Source organism: Tachypleus tridentatus, chromosome 10 (genome assembly GCF_004210375.1).
Source record: "Tachypleus tridentatus isolate NWPU-2018 chromosome 10, ASM421037v1, whole genome shotgun sequence".
Lineage (NCBI taxonomy): Eukaryota > Metazoa > Arthropoda > Merostomata > Xiphosura > Limulidae > Tachypleus > Tachypleus tridentatus.
The window spans coordinates 147,297,725-147,324,251 of NC_134834.1; the positions used below are offsets into that span (position 1 = coordinate 147,297,725).

The 26,527-nt window shown below is 34.2% G+C and overlaps 1 protein-coding gene across 1 annotated transcript in view; it reads right to left on the reverse strand.

Annotated features, from left to right (window-relative positions):
* Positions 1-26,527, reverse strand: part of LOC143230569 (metabotropic glutamate receptor 4-like) — a 61,007-nt gene that overhangs the window by 26,222 nt on the left and 8,258 nt on the right. The window lies entirely within an intron of this gene.

Genomic DNA, 26,527 nt, shown 5'->3' on the forward strand with positions numbered 1-26,527 from the left:
TTGTAGTCTAAAATTTAGAGTTTCTTTTTGACGACTGCAGATAAGTAGATTTTTCGCTAAAATGAATCTACGATTGGAAAAGAAATGGAAAAATGTAGTTCGTCGCCTGCGTGGAAACAAGTAACAGACACTCTGAAACAAACTATCTCTTAGGGATATCTTACTGTTGAAGTGTGATATTTATTTTGTATTTAAACCTGAAAAATGGTTTATATTTTACCATTTGCTGGGTCTCGAGGTTCGTGTTTCTTAAATCTAACAGAATAAAGATCCAGTGTAAGTGGGAAGAAGTCGAAACTTTCCCATTGTAAAACAGCATATTTACTTAACTCTATGTTGTCGATACGTGAGACATTGTTGTGGGTAGGTTTACATGACGGGTGAATCTCTAGCATTGGTGAAAGTATAGCCTTTCTCCTTTTATTAGGTAGTCCTTTCGCAGCACGTTTGGTAGTGTATTAGTTTAGGTAATGTGACGCCACCTCTAGTTTCGAGTATCACCCCTCCCCCCGACTAAAGTTAGGTAGTCTGCTGGTTTAATTTATATGTGTTTATATTTAGTTGTTTGTTTGTTTGTAGTTAAACACAAAGGTTCACAAAGGGATATCTGGCTCTGCCTACCACGGGTATCGAAACCTAGATTTTGGTGTTGTAAGTCCGCAGACGTACCTATGTGCAACTGGGGGCTAATTTTTACATCACATTCCTAGTGTAAATAACAAGGAATTGATAATAGCGACTTGATCCCCATTATATTAATAGGGCGAACAAACGCGAGCCTGATCTAGCATTAATAACAAGGTTTTTTTTTTTTGTTTTAGTTTTTAATTTCGCCCAAAGCTACTCGAGGCCTATCTGCGCTAGCCATCCCTAATTTAGCAGTGTAAGACTAGAGGGAAGGCAGCTAGTTATCACCACCCACCCCCAACTCTTGGGCTACTCTTTTACTAATGAATAGTGGGATTGACCGAAACTATATAACGCTCCCACGGCTGAAAAGGCGAGCATGTTTGGTGCGACGGGGAAATAACAAGGTATACACTTGCGCAGACTAGCTGGTTATTCTCATAATAGCTCGAAGTTAATCGTAACGCTTAACTAAATCAAGTGGAATATTCATAATTTGATCTGCTGTAATTGCGAACAAGGACTATAAAGACCAATACTGGTAGATCCAGCCCAAATTCAAGTGGAGGGGGCAATTTCTCCAGAGGGGGCAAAAGTATTTACGGAAAGAGGATTGGATTCTCTTCTACATATTTTATACTTGCTGGAACAGCGCCCCCTGGACGGAAGTTATGTAAATTCATAATTAATGAAAGATTATCTTACTTTGTTTGTTTGTTTTTTAATTTTGCGCAAAGCTACACGAGGGATATCTGCGCTAGCTGTCCCTAGTTTTGCAGTGTAAGACTAGAGGGAAAGCAGGTACTTATTACTACCCACTGCCAACTTTTGGGCTACTCTTTTACCAACGAACAGTGGGATTGACCGTAACATTATAACGCCCCCACGGCTGAAAGGGCGAGCATGTTTAGTAAGACGGAGATTCGAACCAATGATCTTCAGATAACGATTCGTACCACTTAACCCACCTGACCATACGGGGCCTTCATAAAAGAAAGCTAGCACTTGTCCGTGCGTTGGATTTGTTTTATTGTCACTGTGTCCAGCTGCAGATACACCTGACCTTGAGGTTTGTTGAACTCTGAACTTTACTCTTTTTTCACACCAAACACGATTTCATATTTAGCTTTGGGGGCGTTATAGTATGACGGTCAATCCCACTTTTCGCTGGTAAAAGAGTAGTCCAGGAATTGGCGGTGGGTGGTGATAACTAGCTGCTTTCTCCCTTGTTTCACACTGCTAAATTAGTGATGGCTAGTGCAGATAGCCCTCATGTAGCTTTGCGCGAAATTCAAAAACAAAGAAACAAATACGGTACTGCTATCTATTTGTAACAAGTAAAACGATCTGCGTGTGGTTTGAAACAAGAAACTCATCTTTTTTCCCTAGAATTCCAACTTCACCGCATTGCAGCTCACTTTTCTGCACCAATAAACTCTTTGGCTCTATCAATTATAAAGGTAGAGTCAGTACAAGGAATTACACTTGATGCAAGTTCGTCCTTTTCAGACAAAACATCAACTTTGTTGGTTACTATGGAAACAGTTGCAGAAGAACAGTTTAACAGAATTCCATGTCTCATTTGATGGAGATTGGAAATCAGTAATTGTAGTTGTTTCTAGTTACGAATTAATGGAAGCATTCGAGGTTCTAAGAATAGTTACTCTTACCAGTAATAATTAGGTAAGAAGCATTTATCACAGTTGCTGATGAGTTTGACCTGGCTGCTTTTGTGGATTAATCTCGATTTAAGCAAGAAAAACAGGTAAATTAACACAGAACTTATGGCACTAAACGCAGTTGTTCTTAAGCCTTTCTGTGCTGTGATAGATTTCGGTTTTGTCCATTTTTTTGCAGATACTTTGTGTTTTATATCAATAGGTGAGGTTGGTTTGTTCTGCATTTCGCCCAAAGCTACGCGAGGGCTGTCTGTGCTATCCGTCCCTAATTTAGCAGTGTAAAACTAGAGGGGAGGTAGCCAGTCGTCACCACCCACCACCAACTCTTGAGCTACTCTTTTATCAACGAATAGTGGGATTGATCGTTACATTATAATGCCCCCACGGCATAAAAGGCGAACATGTTTGTTGTGACGGTGATTCGAACCCGCGATCCTCGGATTATGAGTTGAATGCCTTAACCACCTGGCCATGACGGGCCCGATGGGTCTGAACTATAAAATAATATTTTGAATGACTAAGTTGTAATATTATACTTGAAATCCAAACTAATTTTATACTCATGTAGTATAATTAGATGTTAGTCATTTAGACAAAATTAACTAAATATTGTGGATTTAAACCGAAATTAATATTAATACACAGTATTTATCTCACTTATTTATTTAAGTATGCTTAGGGCACCAAGAGAAGGGGGACACCACAGAGTTTTTCCCCTAGATATCATGCCTTTAACTCTTTCACTGATTTTAGTTGATTTGTTTGTACTTATCTTTATCTGTCATGTTCAACTTTACTCTGCATTGTTAAAAAAAACGTTTTCTTTGGCTCATTAAGTGACTAACGTTTTGAGAAGCTACTAAACTATGTACCTGAAGTAAGAAGTCATTGATTTGCGAAAGATTATTGTAAAGAGCAGTACATAACAAGAAAAAAATTAGAAAGGAATTCTACTGTAGCAATGCTACCGTTCATAGATTACATGTAACCTATAAGAGTATTTGGGATGTATGTATTCCCTTGTGATTACGTAATAATATAAACAGATCTAAAGCTGAGATTTACTTAGCGGATAAATACGAGGATGGCCGGTCTTAAATATAAATATATCATGATATATGTGTATATGATTTAAGACCGGATGCCCTTGTTTTTATTCCCATTTATAAATATGCTATTTTTAGACCCAAAAAATGGAGATCACAATTATTCTTCCTTGATCCTATCCTGACGTCATAATGCCCCGACCCAGCCCGGCCCTCTGGTAATAGTTTTTGTGAGACGAACGAACAATCCGAGACAGAAACACAGATACAACGACGACAACCTTTTAGGTGTAATTCAACTATCTTGCGACCATAAATTTAGATCAGTATGTTATTACATTTCTGAAACACTGGGAAAACAATTGACTGATCGGAGCAGTCTAAAGGCGATAATTCGACCTTTTAGGTCAAATTGCGTAAGAGTTTGACATGTAGGTCAACATGATTCTTAACGTTGTTTTGCATACGCTATACTTCCAGTAGCAATACAGTACTGTGGCACCGTAGTCATACTAAGATAATGTAAAGAACTGACAAATCAACAAAATAAATTTAGGATTGTCTGAAAACGTGCATGAATTGAACAAGTTCACGTGAGCAAGGTTGGTACTGAGTACTAGGCTTAACGTTAGTGGCCTCAGTTGCAATATATTAGCATTAGTCCTAACGTTAGTGTTGTTATCTGAGAACCGAGTGATAATAACTAGTTTAGTGTAAGTACGCTGGAAACATTATTGTAGCCTGGAATAGTGAAGTGGACTTTTCCCAATTTAAGGCCGTCGTTTCGAATTTGCCTTCACATTCAGCCATGCAGATAAAGTTTCAGACATATGCCTATTTTGTTGATCTATGGTTTGTTGGTTCATCTAAAGTCCCCAGATCAAAACTGAGCTCAGAGTTGAGGTTACATCTCATTTTTCAGATATTTGTTTAGAATTAAGGTACTCTTGCCTAGGCCTAACCCAGTATTTAGTAATTCAGTGTGTGGTACTTTTTACAATTGATTACATGTTATGTATATGTACCAGTACAGAATGATTACTGTGTATATAGGCTACTACAGTATGTGTTGTTGATCACAAGTTGTTTTGGAATACGTTTTGGCTCACAATTGATTTGCATATTATCATTGACATTGCTTCTTGCATACAGCTACCATAGCAACAACCTTAATGAAACTTTTGCAATGACTGAAAACTAATTCTCCTAAAATGGATTGAAGCTAATCTCGAATGGTTATTAACAAATCAGAATGCAGCAAATCAAGAAAAGGTATTTATGAATTCATGTTTATGTGCTAATGGGCCTAGGTCCGAGGATAACTTTCTGACAATCTTTGTATAAATGTAGATCTAAAGTTTAATATGTTTGAATATCTTACCAACATTTTTCTGTATGAATTTCAGTGTTTTTCTACTCATTATAACTATATATGATCCATATTATTTTGTTTTTTTTTATTTTTGTTTCTGTATTTTTCAGACTGCAAGATGAAACGTGTTCAATTAAGTGGTGCATAAAAAAGAAAACTGACAAAAAAGAACCAATAAAAGGCTTTGGATTTAGTGGCCAAGACTGGAAAGCTGATTAATTTTTTCACTTAACTTACACAACATGATCTTCCAAATCAAAACCTATCTCCGCCATCAGAAGTCACTTGTACTGCACCTGACTCCGACAAAATTGAAGTTAAACCAAGCTCCACACCTACAAGTACCACTTTGTCCACTTCAAGGACAAAACATTATGATGACGTTGAAGTGTCACAGGCTGGCTCAACTGGCATAAGTTCCACAACTGATCTCACTTTCTCTGTAAATTCTCCTGATATCTTTAGGGTTAATATTGATGCAAGCTACTCTACAAGACAGTCTGAAGTTGAAATAATTTCTGAAAAAGAATATCTACTGGACTATGGTAAAGTGTTTCAATCTACAAAAGATGAAGAAACTAAAGCAAAAGATCCAGGGTTGTGGCTCGATTTCCCTGCTGATGATATGGCTTATTGGATTGCGTGTAGACCCACTGACTGTCAACACCACAGTGGGCCATTTAGCAAATCTTTGGGATAAAAGCCAATGGTGAAAAATATAAGAGGGAGTGGTTATTGTATTCACTATCAACAGGGGCAGTTCACTTCTTTGTTTGTAAACTCTTTGCCCCTAAATTTTCCTCGCGTTTTGTTGAAAGGGAACAGTGATTAGCGAAATGCTGTTGTGATTGATCATTATGAAAGAAGCACTACTCACCGAGTCTATATGCTAACATACTTAACTCGCAGACAAAGTTTAGGCTTGCGACAAGAGTTGAAAAACAAATTAAAAAAGAATGCAGTTACTGGGAACATGTCTTGGAGCGTGTAATAGCTGTTATTCGAACAGATTAAAAATTAGGATCACTGCAGAATGGGAATTTTTTAGGGCTGCTTGAGCTCATAAGTCAGGTTGATCCATTTTTAGCAGGGCATATTTTGAAATATGGAAATTCTGGAAAAGGAAATCCTTCTTACTTGTCCAAACCACTTGTGAAGAACTCATTGAACCAATGGCTCAGAAGGTCTACGTGATCATTGCTGATGAAGTAAATTCTTCTGGTTATTTTAGCTTATCAGTTGACTCGACGTCAGATCTATCACATATAGATCATTTACGTGTTGTACTTCGATACTTAAAGGATAGGCAGCTTATTGAACACTTTTTAACTTTTCTTGAACTGAAAAGCCATACCGGTGAAGAAATGGCAAATCAGGTATTGCAGTACTTAAGTGAAGTTTGCAAATTTAATTTTTCAAAATGTAGGAGTCAGTCTTACGACAATGCTGCTAACATGTCTGGGCTTTATAAGGGGATACAGCAAAAGATTTTGGAAGAAATAAGTTTTCCATATATGTGCCGTGTGTAGCCCACTCACTAAATGTGGCAGGCTGAAGTGCTGTTAACCGCTGTCAAGTGGCAGTTAAATTTTCTCTACAATGCATTTGCTCTATACATTTTTCTAGCCTCAACCAGCCGGTGAAAAATTCTTAAAGCTTGTCTTGGAAATGAAAGTGTGTTAAAATCCCTCTCTGTTGCTAGATGGGAGGCACATGCAATGGCAACAACAGCAATTTTGAAGTCTTTCTTTAAGATTTTGGAAGCTTTAGAATGTTTAGTTGAAAACCAGTCACAAAGGGAGACACTAAAAAGGAAGCAGACAACATTACAAATAAAATGCAAGAGCTAGAATGTGTTTTTAAGTTGATCATGTGGGATGAGATTTTGCAAAAGTTTTCTAAAGCAAGTCAAGCTCTGCAGAATTAGGATGTGAACTTAAAGACACGTGCAGATCTGTACGGGTCATTAGCTGACCAACCACGCACTTTAAGGGATGACTATGACAGATTTGAAGCAGTTGCAAAGGAAGTGCTATCAGATGTTGATTACCAGCTCAAACTCGCAAACGTGTCAGAAAGAAGGTACTCAGTAAGGGAGTGGCACAAGAAGTATATCTGAATGCCATAGATAAATTTCATATCACCATCTTCTACACAATTGTTGACAAACTAGAAATCCAGATGAGAAGAAGAGGAGAGGTTTACAAAGAAATAGCAAACAGATTTTTCTTTCCTAAGTAATGTGCCAAATGATGTGTCTTCATCTGCTGAAACTTAAAGGTTCTCTCAGCGTTCCCAAAAGCTAATTGATGCTTACCCAGAGGACTTGGACATAAGTCTCTCTGCCGAGGTTTAGCAGTTTCGCTCATATGTACGCCAAACGTTCAGTGCAACAAAAACTATAAAAACCAGATTTAGCCATGCTGAACTTTATAAAAAAATTTCAGAAGACAAAATTGAGTGTGCGTTTCCAAACGTAGACATTCCATTGCGTATATTCTTAACATTAATGGTCACAAATTGCACAGCTGAGAGTTCATTTTCTTAGCTAAGGCATATTAAAACTCCAAACAGAACAACTATGCCTTGTCTCTGTTGAATATAGAAGCAGATTTGTTATGCCAAATTAGTTTTGAGGACTTGATCAAAGATATTGCAATTAAAGAATCTAGAAGAAAACCTTTTAAAATTTAAATAAATATTAAGGTTAAGTAAATAACACTATGTAACACAAATTTTGTTTCTGGATAGTATGTGTTATTTCTTAATTGCTTATGTTGTAAAAGTACAAAAAATGGTCTTTATTCCCTTCAAACTTTGCTTTTGTGACCTGGATTATGAAATTTAGAAATTAATCAATTTTCTATGTAAAAACTGGCAAATTTGCACATTTTCACTTACATAAGGTCTGAATAAAAGAACATATGAACCAAGATTTACATGTGTTTATACAAAAGTTATACAAAAATGAACAAAAATGTTGAGAAGTGAGTAGTTTTTCGAGATTTACAACTGTAATGTAAATCACTTTTACATATCAGTCCACAAATATAGCTTCGCACAGACCGGATACATTGTGGCATAAGCAGAGCCCATCTTCACGAGTGAAGAAGCTTAAAAATCCATTTACTTTAGGCATAAGCAATTGGGAAATAACACTTTCTGCCCAAAAAGAAGAAAAAAGTAAAAATTTTGCTACATAATGTAATTTGCTTACAGGGTTTTAAGTTCAAAGAGAGAAATTGTTAACAGCAAAGTGAGAATTTTTGAATAAAAGATTTTGAGTAAATTTTTCATTTTTGTGAACATCAAAGTGAGAGTTGTTAACTCAGAGTGAAAACAAATTTACAGTAAAAATTCTTTTTAATTATCATTAATCAAAGAAGTGATTTTTCTCATCATTTCTAAATAAAAGGCCTCAGTCATTGCTTGATTTTGATCCATGCCTAATCTGTTAAATAAATAAAATAAAAAAGTTTTTATTTAATATAGTTGTGGGGTCTGACCTGGAAGAAAACTGAAGGGATATAAATTTTCAATCTTTCATTTCACTTTCAGCACTTACTGAGTCTTAATGTCTTGTCAGTTAAGCAGTGCAGGGGCTGAGGGGGGCACCGTTGTTAAGACGTATCTGTGCCCTCCGTACAGTACTAATTTACGTACATGTCACATCCTCAAAACACGTAATGTCTGCGGATTTTCGTTGCATAAAGCCAGGTTTCGATACTTGTGGCCCGCATGGCCAGATGGTTAAAGCATTCGACTCGTAATTTGAGGGTCGCGGGTTCGAATCCCTGTCACAACAAAAATGCTCGCCCTTTCAGCGGTGGGGGCGTTATAATGTGACAGTCAGTCCCACTATTCGCTGGTAAAAGAGTAGCCCAAAAGTGTCGGCGGGGGTTGATGACTAGCTATCCTTCCCCTAGTCTTACACTACTAAATTAAGGACGGGTAGCGCAGATAGCCCTCGTGTAGCATTGTGCGAAATTCAAACCAAACCAAAACCTAAAAGAGCCGGAGGCATAACCAGCCTGGATCAGCCGGTGAAGACTTAACAAAGTAAGACCAGATGCTTCTTACCTTTTTAGAATAATTAATTTAAGTATAATTTTTAGTGCAGTGAAATTAATTATTTTGCTAAATAATACAAAAGTAAACGATTTATAATAAAATAACTAATTTGTGCTTGAACGTACACGTTTCGACAGATCATTGGTCTGTGTTCTGTACATATATATAAGTACAAATACACAAATCACAAAGGTTAAAAGCTTATAGATAGAGGCAAAGACTGGTCAAGTGCTTAATTAAGCGGTCAATAAGCTTAGCGAATAACTGCTGATGATTGTTGCTGGGGACAATTATCATGGTTTAGTGATAGGTTGCTTGCTTTAATGATTTCTGTATATCTTAATCAGTCATTCGTTTTTAGTTTTGAGGTGATGTAAGAAAAGAATTGTATCCTAGAATATTTTGTGACCCGTTTCTTGTTGATCATATGTTAAATAGGATATTTGGAATTCACCTCTACGCATGTTACCATAGTGTATTTTTGTGTTTTGTTTTCAAGGAACGTGACTTTCGTCTTATATATTTCTTATCACCTTCGTTAGGGATACTAAATATGTCTTTCTTCCTTGAGTAGGGATTTACTCCAGTTATGTGGTAAAGTGTTTATCATACGTGAATGTTTGGTTACAGTTGTTACACCAATGTTCAAGTTATTAAATAAGCTGGTAATTTCATTAGGAATTTCTGTCAGTAAAAGAAATGAAAACAGCTCAGCTACACTTTATGTTTCTGATAGGGAAACGTATAGAATAAACATCACATTTGTTATGGCTTTGAAGCTTAATAACAGCTTTTATGTTGTTGGGGCTAAAACCTTTAAATATTACTACATTCTCTAAGTAGTTCAATTCAGTTTGTAAGCCCTCTTTGTGGGTACAAAATTGTATAGCATGGTAAAGTTGAAAGATATTTTTTGTAACAAATGGTGATTAGAATAGTCATGTTTACAAATTTTGTTTAACTCTTTTTTGCTATATTAGCACAATATTTTTCCTTTCACAAGTTACTATTATTATTATATTTTCATTTTGCCGTCTTTTCACATAATAATATTTGAAAAGTTAACAAACAGACTGCTTAAGAGATCTGACCTCTTGTACTGTTGGGTAGGCTTAGCATGGCCTAGTGGTGTTTTTTTTTTTTTTTTTTTTTGGGGGGGGTCGACTCGCAGAGTGAAGGTCGTAGTTTCAAATCCCCGTCAAGGAACATGATTGCCCTTCTATTCGTGAGTGTGTTATGATGTGATGGTCAATCCCACTATTCATTGGTAAAAGAAAAGCTCCAAAGTAGGCGGTGAGTGATGTTGACTGGCGATCTTCCCTCTAGTCTATTACTAGTAAATTAAAGATGACTAACGCAGATAATTCTCTTGTAACTTTACGCGCAATTAGAAAACAAAATTACAATTAGAATGCTCAGTCATGTTGGCTATAAGTTTGAATGAAGTCCTAGTCCCAGAATGTATCTTCAGTTAAAATATTTACTGTTAATTATTAAGATGAAATAATGTTACTGTTTCGTGTTTTTCTTATGAACGTATCTACTCGGTGCTATATATATATAAATATAATAGGCCTACTCTTTGTTATCTGCTCGATACATTAGCAACAGGGCAAACAAATCTAGAAGCTAAGCCTAACGCAGTACAAACTGTACAGTCTAAGTAGGTTTATCCGAGCTAACTATTGTATCCTTAAATGAACTTGAAACTCGTTTGTTTGTTTCTGAATTTTGCGCACAGTTACACGAGGGCTATCTGAGTTAGCTATTCATAATTTAGCAGTGTAAGAATAAAGGGAAGGCAGATAGTGATCGCCACCCATTGTCAACCCTTGGGCTACTCTTTTACCAACGAATAGTAGAATTGACCATTACATTATAACGTCCCCACGGCTGAAAGGACGAGTATGTTTGGTGTGACGGGGACTCGAACCCGCGATTCTCAGATTACGAGTCGAGTGCCTTAACCACCTGACCATACCGGGCCATATTATATCTAGGCCTATCTTAATTTCACAAATTTAAGATTACTGTTAAGTCCCGTAGTTCCCTCTAGTTTACTTTTAAGTTACAAAATTACGTTAAAAATATAATATGTATAAATAGTTTTGGTTTGTGTTTACGCACGTAAGTGTACTTTATGTATAATACTATAGGAACTTAAGCCTAAATAGGCAAAATTCGCATTATTAATTTGATTAGAATGTTAACTTTTGTATATAATTTAGGTTCTTTACTATACTAGCCATTTTCACTAATACAATGTTGTTGAAAATATCGTAAACAGAATCAATAAAATTGATTAATTTTAGTATATTTTACTAAAAAATGTCTGAATACAAATTCTGACATTTTTACGTGAATATAACAAATTTTCGTTATAAAGCTTATAGTATTTATGGCTAGTGACGTGGTTAATTAGCATACTTATCCACGAAAGAAGGACATGGACTTTTCTCACTGGTCTCAGGTTCGACGTCTCCTCAAAAACTCATTATGTTATTCTTGAGAAATATTTCAGTCTCACTTTAAACTGGCCTAGTAGCTAGTGCACTCGACTCGCAATTTCAAGGGACGTTATAATGGTACGGTCAATCCCACATCGTAAAAAGAGTTGCCCAAAAGTTACCACTGGCCTAGTGGCTAATGCACTAGACTCGCAATTTGAAGAGATGTTATAATGTTACGGTCAGTCCCACATTGTAAGGAGATTTGCCCAAAAATTAGCAATGGGTGTTTAGACTAACTGCGTTCTTTCTAGTCTATTACTTCAAAACTAGGAACAACTAGTGCAGATGGCCCTCGAGTAGCTTTTGCACAAAATCAGAACAAACAAACAAAATGTAATTCTCAAATTTTTAAGACAAAAAATTCTCTATTTTATAAATCATACTCAGAAATATGATTTCACTATTTTATTCAACCTCGGTGTCACTTAAGTAAAAGAGAAATGCATTTATTTGGTTTTAGGATTATCAACATTATCTGAAATTTTCTTATTTGCAGATGATTTGAAAACCGATGTACTTAACTGTGATTTCAGGCTCATTACGTAAGGTGAGGTGTTATATAACAACATGAAAAAGGCTCCTGTAGGGGGAGCTGAAAACTTGTAAATAATAAACGTATTAGTATTTAAAACCTTATGATGATTTTTTTAAATGATAAAAAGGTTTGGTTTGAAGTTCGCACAAATCTACATAATGACTACGTGATGGTAGATTAATGAGAAGACAGCTACTCAACACCACCCACTTCTATCTCTTGAGTTACTCTTTTACCAACGAATAGTTCGGGAACAGGATTCGATCCCACGACCCGCAGGTAGTGAGTCGAATTTTTATATTCATACTAGACAGTTGACCTCTTCTGTTTGTAGTGAGTGGAATTTTTATATTCTTAATAAACAGTTGACCTGTTTTGTTTTTATAAAGTTGATACATTTTAAAGAGATATTTATGGAACTGAATAAATTTAAACATGGAGTAAAATCTGTTCATTAACTGTTTCTCACTAACATTATGAGTCTTAAAGAATATTTTATATATTTTCACTAAATATAATCTACGCTCAGCCAGCTTCAAATCACTTATTGTGTATCATTAAAAAAAAGTGAAATTATATCATCTACTTTTGTTATTATTCTTCCATTAATATAATTTGTCGACCACTAAATTCATGAAGATATTGCTAGTTTTACAACTGGAGTCCACCTTGATAAACTTTCTATTTTTCAAACCATTTAATAGTCAACCCATGTACATCACTTTTCCATGGATGTTTAAGTAGAACATTTGGAGAACCGATGTAAAATGCTTTGATTAAATCTAAAAAATATAGAAATTGCATTTTTTTGTTTGTAAAATCTAATGACAAACTCTTTATTTTGTTGTTGTTTGTTGTTTTGTTGTTTAGTTTGCTCATAAGTAGCATTTTGAGTCTTTTCTTAGACCAATTTAAATTTTAGAAATTGTTGACTAAATTCTAAGAAACTGTTAGTCTCTATTTTCTATAATTCTACGTAAATTTCTAAGTAGTGAAATTGACGTATAATTATTAAATTTGTTTTTATACACTTCCTGCTAATAATAAATTTGTTAATTATCGGGAAAAACATTATATTGAAAACATGAATAATTTCTTTTCTAACTACTGTATAAATTTTATTTTGTTTGGTTTATATATAGTTCATTTTCATTTCTTTTAAAGGAACAAAGAACAATTGTTTATTTACGTTAAAATTATCTTATTCATATAGTATTATTTATTTATACTTTTTCTACTATTTTTTTATTTTGTGCGCAATAATTATCAGTAGTAATTAATATAATTTGTTTAACATTATAACATTCTTTTTCAGTAAGAATTATTTCAATCAAATGATAATTTTTTTCTTATTTCTATTTATTATTTCCCTAACAACATTCTACATACTTCATGGATGATTATTTGCATATGAAATTAGTTTCGAATAATAATTACACGTTTGTTTCTTTAATTGATCCGGTTAATATATTTCCATATTTCCTATAGTATTCCTTAAATTATATTATAAGACTTCTTAATTAATTGCTTATCTAATTTATATCATTTTCAACTTTCTTTACTTAAACCTAAACTAATTCAAGGTTCCAATTTTCTAAAGTTTTTACAGTATTAGCTGGCCTGTAATTAATTCTATATACTTATTTAATTAAATTTAGTTCTGCCTTATTTGCATCGTTCATATTTAAAATATTAATCTAAGATTCCATTTCTAAAAATAATAGATTAACATAATTTATAATTCACTGTATATTTATACTTTTCGTTCACTTACTTAAACTTTTCATCATTATTTTGTCATATTTATTATTATTATAATAAAACGATGTGAGGGTCACGGGTTCGAATCTCCGTCGCATCAAACATGCTCGCCTTTCCAACCATGGGAGCAATATAATATGACGGTCAATCCCACTATTCGTTGGTAAAAGAGTAGCCCAAGAGTTGGCAATGAATGCTGATGACATGGTGCTTTCCCTCTAGTCTTACACTGCTAAATTAGGGACGGCTAGCGCAGATAACCCTCGTGTTGCTTTGCACAAAATTCAAAACAAAGAAACAATAAAACGATGAGTAATTTTTAATTCACAAATTACTGATATTATGTCTGGATTGTTTTTAATGTTAACAAAAATATTCGATATGTAATTTTATTTCTTGTAGTTAAACGTGCATATTTATTCAAGATATCCAACCATACTCTTAAAGATAATTTAGATATCATTTCTCTTCCATTATTCTTGATTTCCTAGTTATATGATTTTTCATATCGACGCATATTATTTTCCACTTAGTTTTTTTTTGTTTGTTCTCAAGCACAAAGCTACACAGCGAGTTGTCTATACTATGTTCACTACGGGTATCAAAGCCCAGTTTTAGTTTTAAAAACCCTCAGATTTACTACTGAGCCAGTAATAGGTTTTGTACTTACTTTTAATAAATTTTAGTTCGTGATGAATGGCATACTATAAGAATAGAGGAAGTAGTATCTCCGTTTGTTACTCCCATTAATTCATTAAAATATGACACTTTTGCTGACAGATGCTTCCTTATAAAAGAGATAATAATGTCATCGTTGTTATTCATTGGAATATCACTTAGATAACAAGCTATATGTGTTGGTATTTGATGTAAACTATAAGATTCCTTATCACATTAAAACTGACATTTATATGCTATTTAATAACACAATAAATTTATCAAAATTTTTATATATTGGAATGTTATATTTGTTTATTTAAATACATAACTACTTCATTCCACCAAATCAAATATATGGAAACTAATTTCATACTGTAAATCCGCCTGAAAAGAGGCTTCTGTAGGGGGAGCTGAAAACTTGTAAATAATAAACATATTGGTATGCACGTGAAAAAAGTTCCAGTGCTTTTTATTTGATATTAATTAGTCTACTTCTAATTTTATGTTAGCATAAAATATTTTAAAACTTTATAGACTTTTGTAATTTGTACTTGTGATGGAATACATTAGGTGATGAATAGTTAACTTCCCTGTAGACGTATACTGCTAAATTATGGACGTCTAGCTCAAATAACCCTCCTGTTGCTTTGCGCGAAATTAAAACAAACAAATAAACGGGTTAGGGGCTTTTTCCATCTCCTATGTCCTATGGATAGTTTTATATGTATATAAACTATATTATAATTATTTAGTTTATTATACTACGAAAAATATTGCAACATACAAAAATCAAACTTATGCAACTTTATCTCTTTAACCCATGACAACATTCAGGGTTAACTTCGAAATTCATTTAATATGAAGCATAATTTTCAAAATTTCAGCTTCTTCTCCCAGAAAAAAAAAACTGACTTTAACTCAATGAATTTAAAATTATCTTCCTGTGAATATTTCTTATTTTATAGAAAATCTATTTGTTTTTAATTGTTAATATTTACATAATTTTTCATTTGACTGATTTTATGTGACCTATAGCCTCGTAGAATATATCTTAATTTACTTACGTTTATCTGTCCTACTGGGACAGCGGTAAGTTTAACGATTTACAACGTTAAAATCAGGGATTCGATTCTTCTTCGTGGACACACTAGATTGCTCATTGTGACTTTGCTATAAGAAAAACACATATCATACAGTATATTTTAAATCTCCCTGTGTGTCAGTGTTACGCCTACGGACTTACAACTCTGAAATCCGGGATTCGATTCTTCACAATGGACACAACAGATGGCGAACTGTGGCTTTGCTCAAACACAAACAATCTGGAGCCAATATACTTTAAATATTGTAGTAATACTAAGCAGTAGTATAGTTTGGTCTTTATTTCTTGTATATTGAGTATCCTACTTTTACAATTGAATACTCCAATAACATAGCTCTTGGACTATTGGATTTATATTTTTGATGGAGTTTTTAGAAAGTCAATTAATTCCAAAGAAAAAACAACAACACTGCATTATAAACGAGATCTCTTGGGAATATTCTAGAATTAACAGTATTTCAACCACACTGTATTCGTCATATCCATTGCCAATGACGCGTTTCGGTCAACGCTGACTGAAAAACAATGTAATACTGGTTGGAACAATGTATAAACCATTTGATAAAACAATTGTTGTGGCTAGTTAGCCTTTTAGAATCTAAAAAAGAATGAACACCATTCCACTTGTCATCAGACATTAGTATTAGGCCTAAAGATTTTTAAACACTGCATACTTAATCTAGTCCCCGAGAAATTTTCTGGAATTGAGCGATATATGTCGTCGGCTATGAATTTGACAAATATAATTTGTTTAGAATATTATTATTTACTGTAATTCATAAGTTGGATGTTTTAAGAAGTGATTTATATAGTAATTTGGTTTTGTTTGTCTATTTTTGAATTTCGCGCAAAACTACACGAGAGCTATCTGCTATAGGCTTCCCTATTTTGCAGTATAAGACTAGAGAGAATGCAGCTAGTCATCACCACCCACCGCTAACTCTTGGGCTACTCTTTTACCAACGAATAGTGGGATTGACCATCACATTATAACGCACTCACGACTGAAAGAGCAAACACGTTTGGTGTGATCGGGATTTGAACCCGCGGCCCTTAGATTACGAGTCGAGCGCCCTACTAATCTGGCCATGCTGGACCGTTTACGAAGTAAACAAGGACACAGGTGTTTTAAAGTATCTTACTAAAGGACGAGATAGCTTACAGCTTCAGCCCGTTCCAGACAGCCAAGTATTTCCCATGAGTCTTTTGTATTGATTATTGTTAGGTGCAAAACTACAAAGGGCTATCTGTTCATTTTCCGACGCAAGTATTGAAACCCGGTAATAATGCTATATGCCTTCGGACTTACTATTGGGTCACTGATAGTTGGGGGAGGGGTGGCGTTGTGGATGAATGATAGGTTTACAGATTTACAATATAAATATCGGAGGTTCGATTACCTGCATTGAACAGAGCGCTGAAGCAAACAGTTAGGTCCGTAATGTGTTTGTCACGCTTATTACTAAATAGGTGGCCTGTCTTGATGAGGAACGAACGGAAGGAAAACGTTTTAAACATATACAGTGCCCTCTAGTGGTACAGTGGTATGTTTGGGGACTCACACCTGTAGAAGGTGGGTTTCGATACCCGTGGTGGGCAAAGCACAGATATAGTTTTATGTTTAATTCCAAACAAAAAACCAGTCCACTCTTCAGTCCATCTAGAATCAGCTCAAGGGTTAACTGTGGGTGGCGTTGAGTAAATGCTTTGCCGTTGTCTCTACGTAGTTTATCACTTCAAAATTAGGTACGACTAATGCAAGTAGGCATTATTTAGCTTTACGCGAAATCCAATGAACAAAGGCAAGAAAAAGGCGCACATTATATAGAACATGTTGCTCAGTCATGAACTCAGTTTCGTTATTAACATAAATTGCAAGAGGATATTATACCAGAAAAGTAGGCTTAAATATCTCAACATAAACCCATACTTACTAGAAGAGTAATACGTTTATAATTTAAGGCATTATTTGAAACAATGTATATTAGCGGTGAATATCACTTCAGAGTTTGTTTTAGTTTTATTTGCTTAATATTAAATCAACTTTTGTACGATTCGTTCTAAAAGTTTTCAAATCGATAATGAAAGTAAAACAAAACAAAAAAAACAATATTTAAACTGTCCTGTTTGTGAGATCGTCCAACTAGATAATAAAAAGTTTTACATCACAACATGGCAAATGGTCAATGATAATTCCATGTAACAGTTTTCCAGATATATTCCAATAATTATTTCTGATCTACATTCGAGGAGAAGCTTTGAAAAGTGTTCCTAGGCTTTGAAGATTCCAATAACTTCAACTGACTGTGAAGGAGTAGTCTCAGGAGTGTAGTTTGTTTGTTTGTTTTTGAATTTTGCGCAAGGCTACACGAGGGTTATCTGCGCCAGGTGTTTAGTATCTCCGAATTTGGTTTTATATTTAATGTGTGAAAAGAAGATTTGCTGCGAATAGGAAACAAAGTTTTAGTTTGACTTGAAAATAGTTTTAAGAGTTTTCAGTTACTAGAATTGCAAGGAATAAACAGATAATGGTTTTTATAGATTTAGCAAAAAAAAGCAAAAAACATACTTTTTCCTTGGACTTGCTAAGCTTTGAACAGACATACAAGTAAGTGATTCACGCGATATCAAAGTATTTTGTCTGTTGTAAAACACAAAGCTATCTGTGATGTGCCCAGCATGAATATCGAAACCTGGATTTTAGCTGCCCTGTTACTGGTGGTGTGTATGAAAATACGTAACTTCTGCGATAACACAAACAGAAAAAAATAAATATATGTAATAACAGACAGGCAGATAATGTCATATTACGAATATTATTTTTAAGAACAGTTTGTTTTAAATTTCGCGCAAAGATACGTGAGGGCTAACTGCGGTAGCCGTCCTTAAATTAACAATGTAAGACTAAAGGGAATGTAGCTAGTCATCACCACCCACCGCCAACGCTTGGGCTACTCTTTTGCCAATGAAAACTGGCATTGATCGTTACATTAAGACGCCTCCACAGCTGAAAGGGACAGACGTGTTTGGTGTGCCACAGATTCGAACCCGCGATCCTAAGATTATAAATCGAGGGCCCTAACCACCTGGCCGTGCTGGGCGTTAAAAACAGTTATAAACATGAACTAGATGAAAAGAGTTTTAGTTACGTGCTTTCCTCTCTTTTTAAGGTAAAACAATTGACAAAGATCTTATATTCCAGAGTCAACCAGGCAAAAACAGATTAAGATACTGTTAATTCGAAATAAGGGTAGACTATGCGCAGATAGCTCATGTGGGTCTGCGTGAAATTATAAAACGAACAAGTGCAAAATAACTGAAATATATAGTCTTGCTGAAACGGGTTTGTTAAATGGCTAATCATAAACAAAGTAATTAATCAAGGAGATTCGAAACGATAGATACACAGTTAGTAAAGATAAACGGAAGATACACGAGACTATAGGAAGAGAAGATAGCGTGTAAATTAAGACTTCTATTTCTATACATCTTTCATTAAACTCTACGAATAGGTAGGCTAGATAATATAATCTTAGTGAAATCCCCTCTGTTTGATTACCCTTTGTTTACCATTGGTGTTATCAACTTCTGTTGTATTACGATTAATTAAGTTGTCTATTTATGATGCCAACGTGCTGTATAAAAGTAAGTAAAGTATGTTAATTTCAAATAGCAACACAGCATTTGCCTTTAGTTATATGATTGCAGTTCGGAGAACCGTAAAAGTCTAGGTAGATTTTATGAGAAATACCTCGTGAATTATACGATGATGTATTTAACATTATTTAATATTCAATGTTATGCATATATTAAAACCCATAAAAGAAGGGTGAACAATTCTGAAACAAATTATAGTCGTTCACCGAAAAGAGTCTTGAGACCTTGTAAAGCTACACAATGGGTCATCTGTTCTCTGCCCCCCTTCCCTCTGGCATCGTAAACCGCTTTCTATCGTTCCGAGTCCGCATACTTATTGCTGTGCTATTGGGTGAGTGTGGGGAACGATCAAAGAAGCAAAACGCTTGAATTAATTAAAAAGCAATGATTAGTTTGTTTGTTTGTTTGTTTGTTTTAATTTCGCGCAAAGCTACTCGAGGGCTATCTGAGATAGCCGTCCCTAATTTAGCAGTGTAAGACTAGAGGGAAGGTAGCTAGTTATCACACCCTCCCCTCCGCCAACTTTAGGACCAACAACGAATAATGAGATTGACCGAAATATTATAACGCCCCCACGGCTGAAAGGACGAGCATGTTTGGTATGATGGAGATTCGAACCCCCGACCCTTAGATTACGAGTCGATACCTGCATGGCCGTACCGGGCCTATAATGACTAGTAACGCGCGAGTAGAGACTTCTCGAAGTTAAACTCCTGAAAGACGTTTCTACGTTAACTGAAATTATTTTTATGTAGGTTTTGAGCCTACGTTACACAATAAAGTTTCACGTGTAGAATGTTAAAATTCATGGTTTTGATTGGCTGTCGAAATCATTTCGAAGATGACCGTTTTCCATATTATTAATAAAACTTCAATTGCGCGAACAATATATGAGATGCATAAAAAAAAGAATGTCTATCTTTCTCTCTCCCACCACTTTGCCACCCATCCACCCACTCTCTTATATAGCATAAGACATAAGATACGCTGGAGTTTTATGGGCAAGAAATTTGAGTTCTTAGATCGTTGTAAAGTTTTTATGCTGACATCAGATTTGTTATTTAATTTGTAGCAGTTTCCAGTGTTATATTATATTTACTAGGTAATTAAATAAAACAAAAATTAAGATTGTGATGCATAGTTTTTATTCTGTCCTGGAGGCAACTCATTAAGTATCATTTCTAAATTCTCTCTAGTCTTTACAACTCTTTCATAGCAATGCTATTCAGACTGAGTACGATTCGAAACCACTACCTTGCCTGCTGAGTAAATGCTTAAGTTAACAAAACTGGAACTCATAGTTTTTTATTCCATTGATTACATAACCATGAAATACAGTATTGATCTCAAACAATCGTCGTGCGAAGTTTATGATCGATTTATCTTTTTCTTTAATTAAAGTGTGAATTTTGATTACATATTTTATAAATCGTCTTATAAATTTAGAAATTTCTCTGACGGTAAACAAAAATGCAGTAAATCTGTTTGCTTTAATGCGGATTATCTAGGCTTTTTCTGCTGTGGGGATTGAACTTTGAATTCTTGCGTGATAAGCCTCGAAGCTGACACCTAAGCCTCCAAGGAGCATTGCAGATTGGTTTGGTTTTGAATTTCGCGCCAAGCTACACGAGGTCTATCTGCACTAGCCGTCCCTAATTTAGCAGTGTAAGGCTACAGGGAAGGCAACTAGTCATCACCACTAACCGCCAACGCCTGGGCTACTCTTTTACCAATGAATCATGGGATTGACAGTCACATTATTACGTCTCCACGTCTGAAAGGGCGAGCATGTTTGGTGTGACGGGGATTCGAACCTTCAACCCTCAGATTACGGGTCGAGTGCCTTAACTACCTGGCCGTGCCAGGCCGGCTTTGTAGATTAAAAACATAATTTACATATATCAGATAAAAGGCTAGCAAGTAAGAGGCTACTGTACATAATTCTTCTGTTCGGCAGGGTAAATAGTTTTACAAGGGACAAGCATATTCTTCATTGACAGAATATGCTCTTTGAACTTGAAATTCAATAATCATTATTATTTGTTAACTGCAAGGCAACTGCATGGTTTTGTTTCACATTTCTCTTAATATGTTCTATTGTAGCTTGAAATCAGAGGTGTGTAAAAACTAGCATTTCGGATAGATATTTTGTCTCCCACACATCCGAATTAGAACTTATCAATTGGGTTCGAGAATGAGACACCAAATTTATATGAAAAGCTATTTTTATGTGTAATAAAATATTTTCAAAAGTATCATTTTTCTACATTTTACTGGCTCTTAAAGTATTATACTTTATGTATAAATAGTATTTCGTGGAAATCATCATCCAGCCCAACGAACGAGCTCTGGAAGTGTACGAAAAACCTACTGGGCAAGTTGGAGACAGTATATAGATAGATATCTAAAATGCTTTTTATTTCAACCTACGATATAATAAATGAGGCGGAATGTGAAAAAAACACAAGAAAACACATTTCAATTAACATAGTTTTGTAACAAATTTTAAGCCTAATGGTTGCTCACAGCCGAATTTCGGCGGTTAAACAGTAACTTTTGGAATTGTAACATATTTGACGTTATTTCTTTCTTACAAAATACATTTTTCTTGCCTATTAATCAAATGAAGAATATTTGCTATGGATTCTAAAATAGTTGTTTTGTAATAAAATAATTCACACTCTTATGAATTGTATTTCAAAGCGTGTTAAATAGAGATGACCCCTTAAAGTGATTGCAAAAATTACGTTTCAGATTTTTTTTTATTCATCGCTTCGGGCTGTAGCGAGCTGGTCTGTCATTACTTTCAATTTTTTTTTAAATTAAATTTCCCAAACGTTGTTTTAATATCCAAATTAAAATTGTAAATATATGTCGAGCTTATACATTGGCAGTATATTTAACTGTCTTTCTTTTCTTTGTTTCGTATTTATTGGAATTCTCTAGGTCTGTTATTTGTTGTTGGTTTCTCAACATTGAACAGGAGTAACGAAACGAGTTAATAATTTAGTTCTGCATTCTAATTACGTGTTCGATATATCGTTAGCGTTTTATTTTTCTTGACAATTTTTGTTAGATCGTAATCTGTAGCATTTTAATTTGATACAGAAAACAGAATATAGATATTTTTCAGATAACTATGGCGAGCGATTAGAAAAAAAAATTGTGAATTAGGTAAGTTAGAAACGTAATTTCGAACTATACTCCTTCATTAATTCATTATTTTTAATATTCTGAGACGACAATTCGTTTCATATATAGATTAGAGATCAGTGAAAGATATAAAGTGTATGTGTTTGTCATAATTATATCCAATATTCATCTGATTTCCTTCAGATATTTAATAACAAGTGATTGAAATTGCACTGGATTTAGCAAGAGAAAGTTAAACTTAAGGAACCCTTTCTAATTTGTTTTTAAACCAGCCAGTATATGTTTGTTTGTTTTGGAATTTCGCGCAAAGCTACTCGAGGGCTATCTGTGCTAGCCGTACCTAATTTAGCAGTGTAAAAGAGTAGCCCAAGAGTTGGCGGTGGGTGGTGATGACTAGCTGCCTTCCCTTTAATCTTACACTGCTAAATTAGGAATGGCTAGCGCACATAGTCCTCGAGTGGTTTTGCGCGAAATTCAAAAGAAACAAAAACAAGCAATTGATTTACATTTCTCACTTTCTCTAAGGTGGCGTACTCTGTTGGAGGTTTCACAAGACTTATATGTTATCTCAAATTATTGTATGTTTTTTTCTTTTTTAACAAACCACCAGTTTTGATGATAGAAATAAACGACCTTATAACACCAGATATGCTATTTTGTCTTTTATTGAACACTCAACTTTCGCTTTACAGCTTCTTCTGGAACGTTTCACTGAAGAATCTTTCTTAAGAAGATGTAAGTGGAAAGTTTGTGTCCTATTAAAGAAAAATATGCTTAATGTTATAAGGTCGTTGACTTCTTCCAACGTCTTATATACACTGATATGCACTGCAGGAATTAAATCACCAGTTTTAAAACCACACATAGTAATCCTTTCTTCCATTTCACGAAGTGTTGCTAAGCCTAATTTCTTCACGACTTGTCGTTATTAATATCTAACAAAAAAGCGCTTAAGGTTCTTTCCATTGTAAATTTCGCGCAAAACTCTACAAAGCGTCATTTACGTATTGCTATTTCTAATTTTGAACTGAAAGACTACAGGGAAAACAGTTATTCAATGGCACCCACTCAGTTATTATACTACACTTGTTTAACGAAATAGCAGGATTTAATCGTCACCCTTTTAGAGCACCCGCTACCTCCAAAATGCTAAGTGTAGTTTTACAGTTTCTGACCTTTGATCATGAACTTCCAGTTTTGAGTATGAGCACACTAATCACTGAGCCACGCCTGCTTGCGTCTTCCAGGAAAAGCGCCCACCGGTATATCTATTCTACAATTTACAAGGGTAAACTTTCATCACATATCGATCTCCAAGTTACAAATATGTATGAAGTTTGATACGATGCTACTTAGTTCTTCCTAATGGTTAAGGATTACGTCTGCAAACTTCTAACACTAAAAATCCTATTAAAATGGTTCTGTCCTTTCTACATATTTTCACTTTGCATCAGAAGTGGTAGTACCCATCAACAGAAATTTGGCGTTCGCTGTGTTTTTCTCTCGTGAGTTTCTAAAGTCAACTTGAAAGACGTGTAAGTCATACGCCAGCCACAGATAATCGGCGACTGTCTTACCGAAAGAAGGGTAAACACCGGCGCTAGTTATCTCTGTCTAACACATGCTCGCTTTGTCTTGCGTGTATTTTTTTCTTTATTATTATTCTAAACTTAGGTATACTGCATTTATCTGAAAGATAAATGTTTCCATAGAAACAGTCGTTCACTAACTGAATCTGATAAATTAATGTAAAGACAATGTAGAAGTGAAGTATACATTTTTGGAAAGATGTTTTAATAGATTTAAAGTCAGAAAGAAATTTTTCCAAAACGAAATCGACCATCTTAACAATGGAAACAAATAATGAATTGATGTGTGATCTTCAAAAAGGCTTACTTCTAAATTATAAACCTGATGTAATTCGCTATATCATTTAATGAATGAGCAAGAACGAAAGTTTAATAGTCAATTCATTTAAGGTATAGTATCAAGCTACCATAATCACTAAGTTTATACAATAATGTGGTAATTAACGAATTTTAAAATTAACATGTTATTTAGTCCAGTTAATCCGAGGATCGCGGGTTCGAATCCCCGTCACACCAAACGTACTCGCCCTATCAGCCGTGGAGGCGTTATAATGTTTGCGGTCAATCCCACTATTCCTTGATAGAAGAGTAGCCCAAGATTTGGAATGTTTATAAATTGTGCTGTGAAATTTGCATAAGGTGCTATTATACATATATTAAAGACAGAGGTCGCTGTTGTGCTCCATTTTATCTCTGCTAGTTGGGGGGGGGGGTAAGTGTGTGTTTTCGTATAGCAAAGCCACATCGGGCTACCTCTACCAAAAGGTAAGAATTTGAAATACATGCTCTGTATATAATCTATTTATAAAACAGTTTTCAAGTAATTTCTTTTTTTGTTCAATAAAGCAGTATATTTTTAATAACATCAAGAAAAGGTTGATATAAAGTTTGCTAGTCGTATCGATTTTCTAGTTATCACATTTATTTAAAACAGGAAGACGATGTTGGATCTTTTATCACTTGTATAAAAATAAAAAATAAACCCAAACATGTCATGATGGAGAGGCCAAAAATGGGTAATTTGATAGTATACTGCAAGGACAAAGAAGCTCGGGGGTTGTCAAAAGAGCAACGCCCCAATCTGAGCAGACGAAAATCCAGGCACTAACTTCTAAGATGAACGGGTACAACATAATCGTAAAATGTACCCTGCGTTAGGTATCACGTAAGTCTATAAAACCTGGACGCCATGATAGCGATTCTACATGGAGGTTTTAGTAACAAAATAACTTTAAAGTGTTTCTATGGCACGATCAGCGAGTTGTTCTCTCTGTTTTCCATTACCAATCCTCTTATCTGTGTATTTACCACTACTTATATTTGTCTATTTAATGATAAATCGGTTCTTGTATTTATTAAAATATGTGTATTTTCCATTACTTCACCAATCCTCCTATTTCTCTCTTTAACGATAAATCGGTCCAAATATTTATTATACTATGTTTATTTTTCATTACTTTACCAATCCTTCAACTTGTCTGTTTAATGATAAATCGGTCCAAATATTTATTATACTATGTTTATTTTTCATTACTTTACAAATCCTTCTACTTGTCTGTTTAATGGTAATTCGGTCCAGGTATTTAATATGTTTATTCGGTCAATATGTTTAATATAAGAAGTTTATTTTCCATTACTTTACCAATCCTTCTAATTGCTCTTTAATGAAAAATCGGTCCGTGTATTTATTACAATATGCTCATTTTCCATTTCTTTACCAATCCTTCTTATTGTCTTTTAAATGATAAATCGGTTCGTCTATTTATTTTAATATATTTATTTTCCCTCACTTTACCAATCCATCTATTTTTCTGTTTAATAGTAATTCTGTCATGTATTTATTATAATATGTTTATTTTACCTTACTTTACCAATCTTTCTATTTGCTATTTAATGATAAATCGGTCCGTGTATTTATAATAAGGAGCTAACTTCTCATTCCTTTACCAATCCTTCTATTTGTCTTTTTAATGATAAATCGGTCCATGTATTTATTATAAGAAGCTTATTTTCCATCAATTTACCAATTCTTCCATTTGTCTTTTTAATGATAAATCGGTCCGTCTAATTTTGGTTATTTTACCAAACTTTCTATTTGTTTGTTTAATGGTAATTCGGTCCATGTATTTATTATAATATGTTTATTTTACCTTACTTTACCAATCTTTCTATTTGTCTTTTTAATGATAAATTGGTCCGTCCATTTATATAATATGTTTATTTTCAAGTACTTAATCAATCCGTTTATTTTGTCTGTTTAATGATAAATAGTTCCGTGTATTTATTATAATAGGTTTAGTTTTCATTACTTTACCAAATTTTCTATTTGTCTGTTTAATGGTAATACGGTCCATGAATTTGTTATAAGAAACTTATTTTCCATTACTTTACCAATTTTTCTATTTGCTGTTTAATGATAAATCGGTCCGTGTATTAATTAAATATATTTATTTTCCATTTTTTATCAATTCTTCTATTTGTCTCTTTAATGATAAATCTGTACGTGTGTTAATTACAATATGTTTATTTACTTTTGCTTTACCAATCCTTCTATTTGTCTGTTTAATAGTAATTCGGTCAAAGTGTTTTCCTAAAAAGCTTATTTTCCACTCCTTTATCAATCTTTCTATTTGTTTCTTTAATGGTAATTCGGTCCGTGTATTTGTTATAATATGTTTATTTTCCATTAATTTACCAAACCTTCTCTTTGTCTTTTTAATAGTTATTCGGTCCATGTGTTTATTATAAGAAGCTTATTTTTCCAT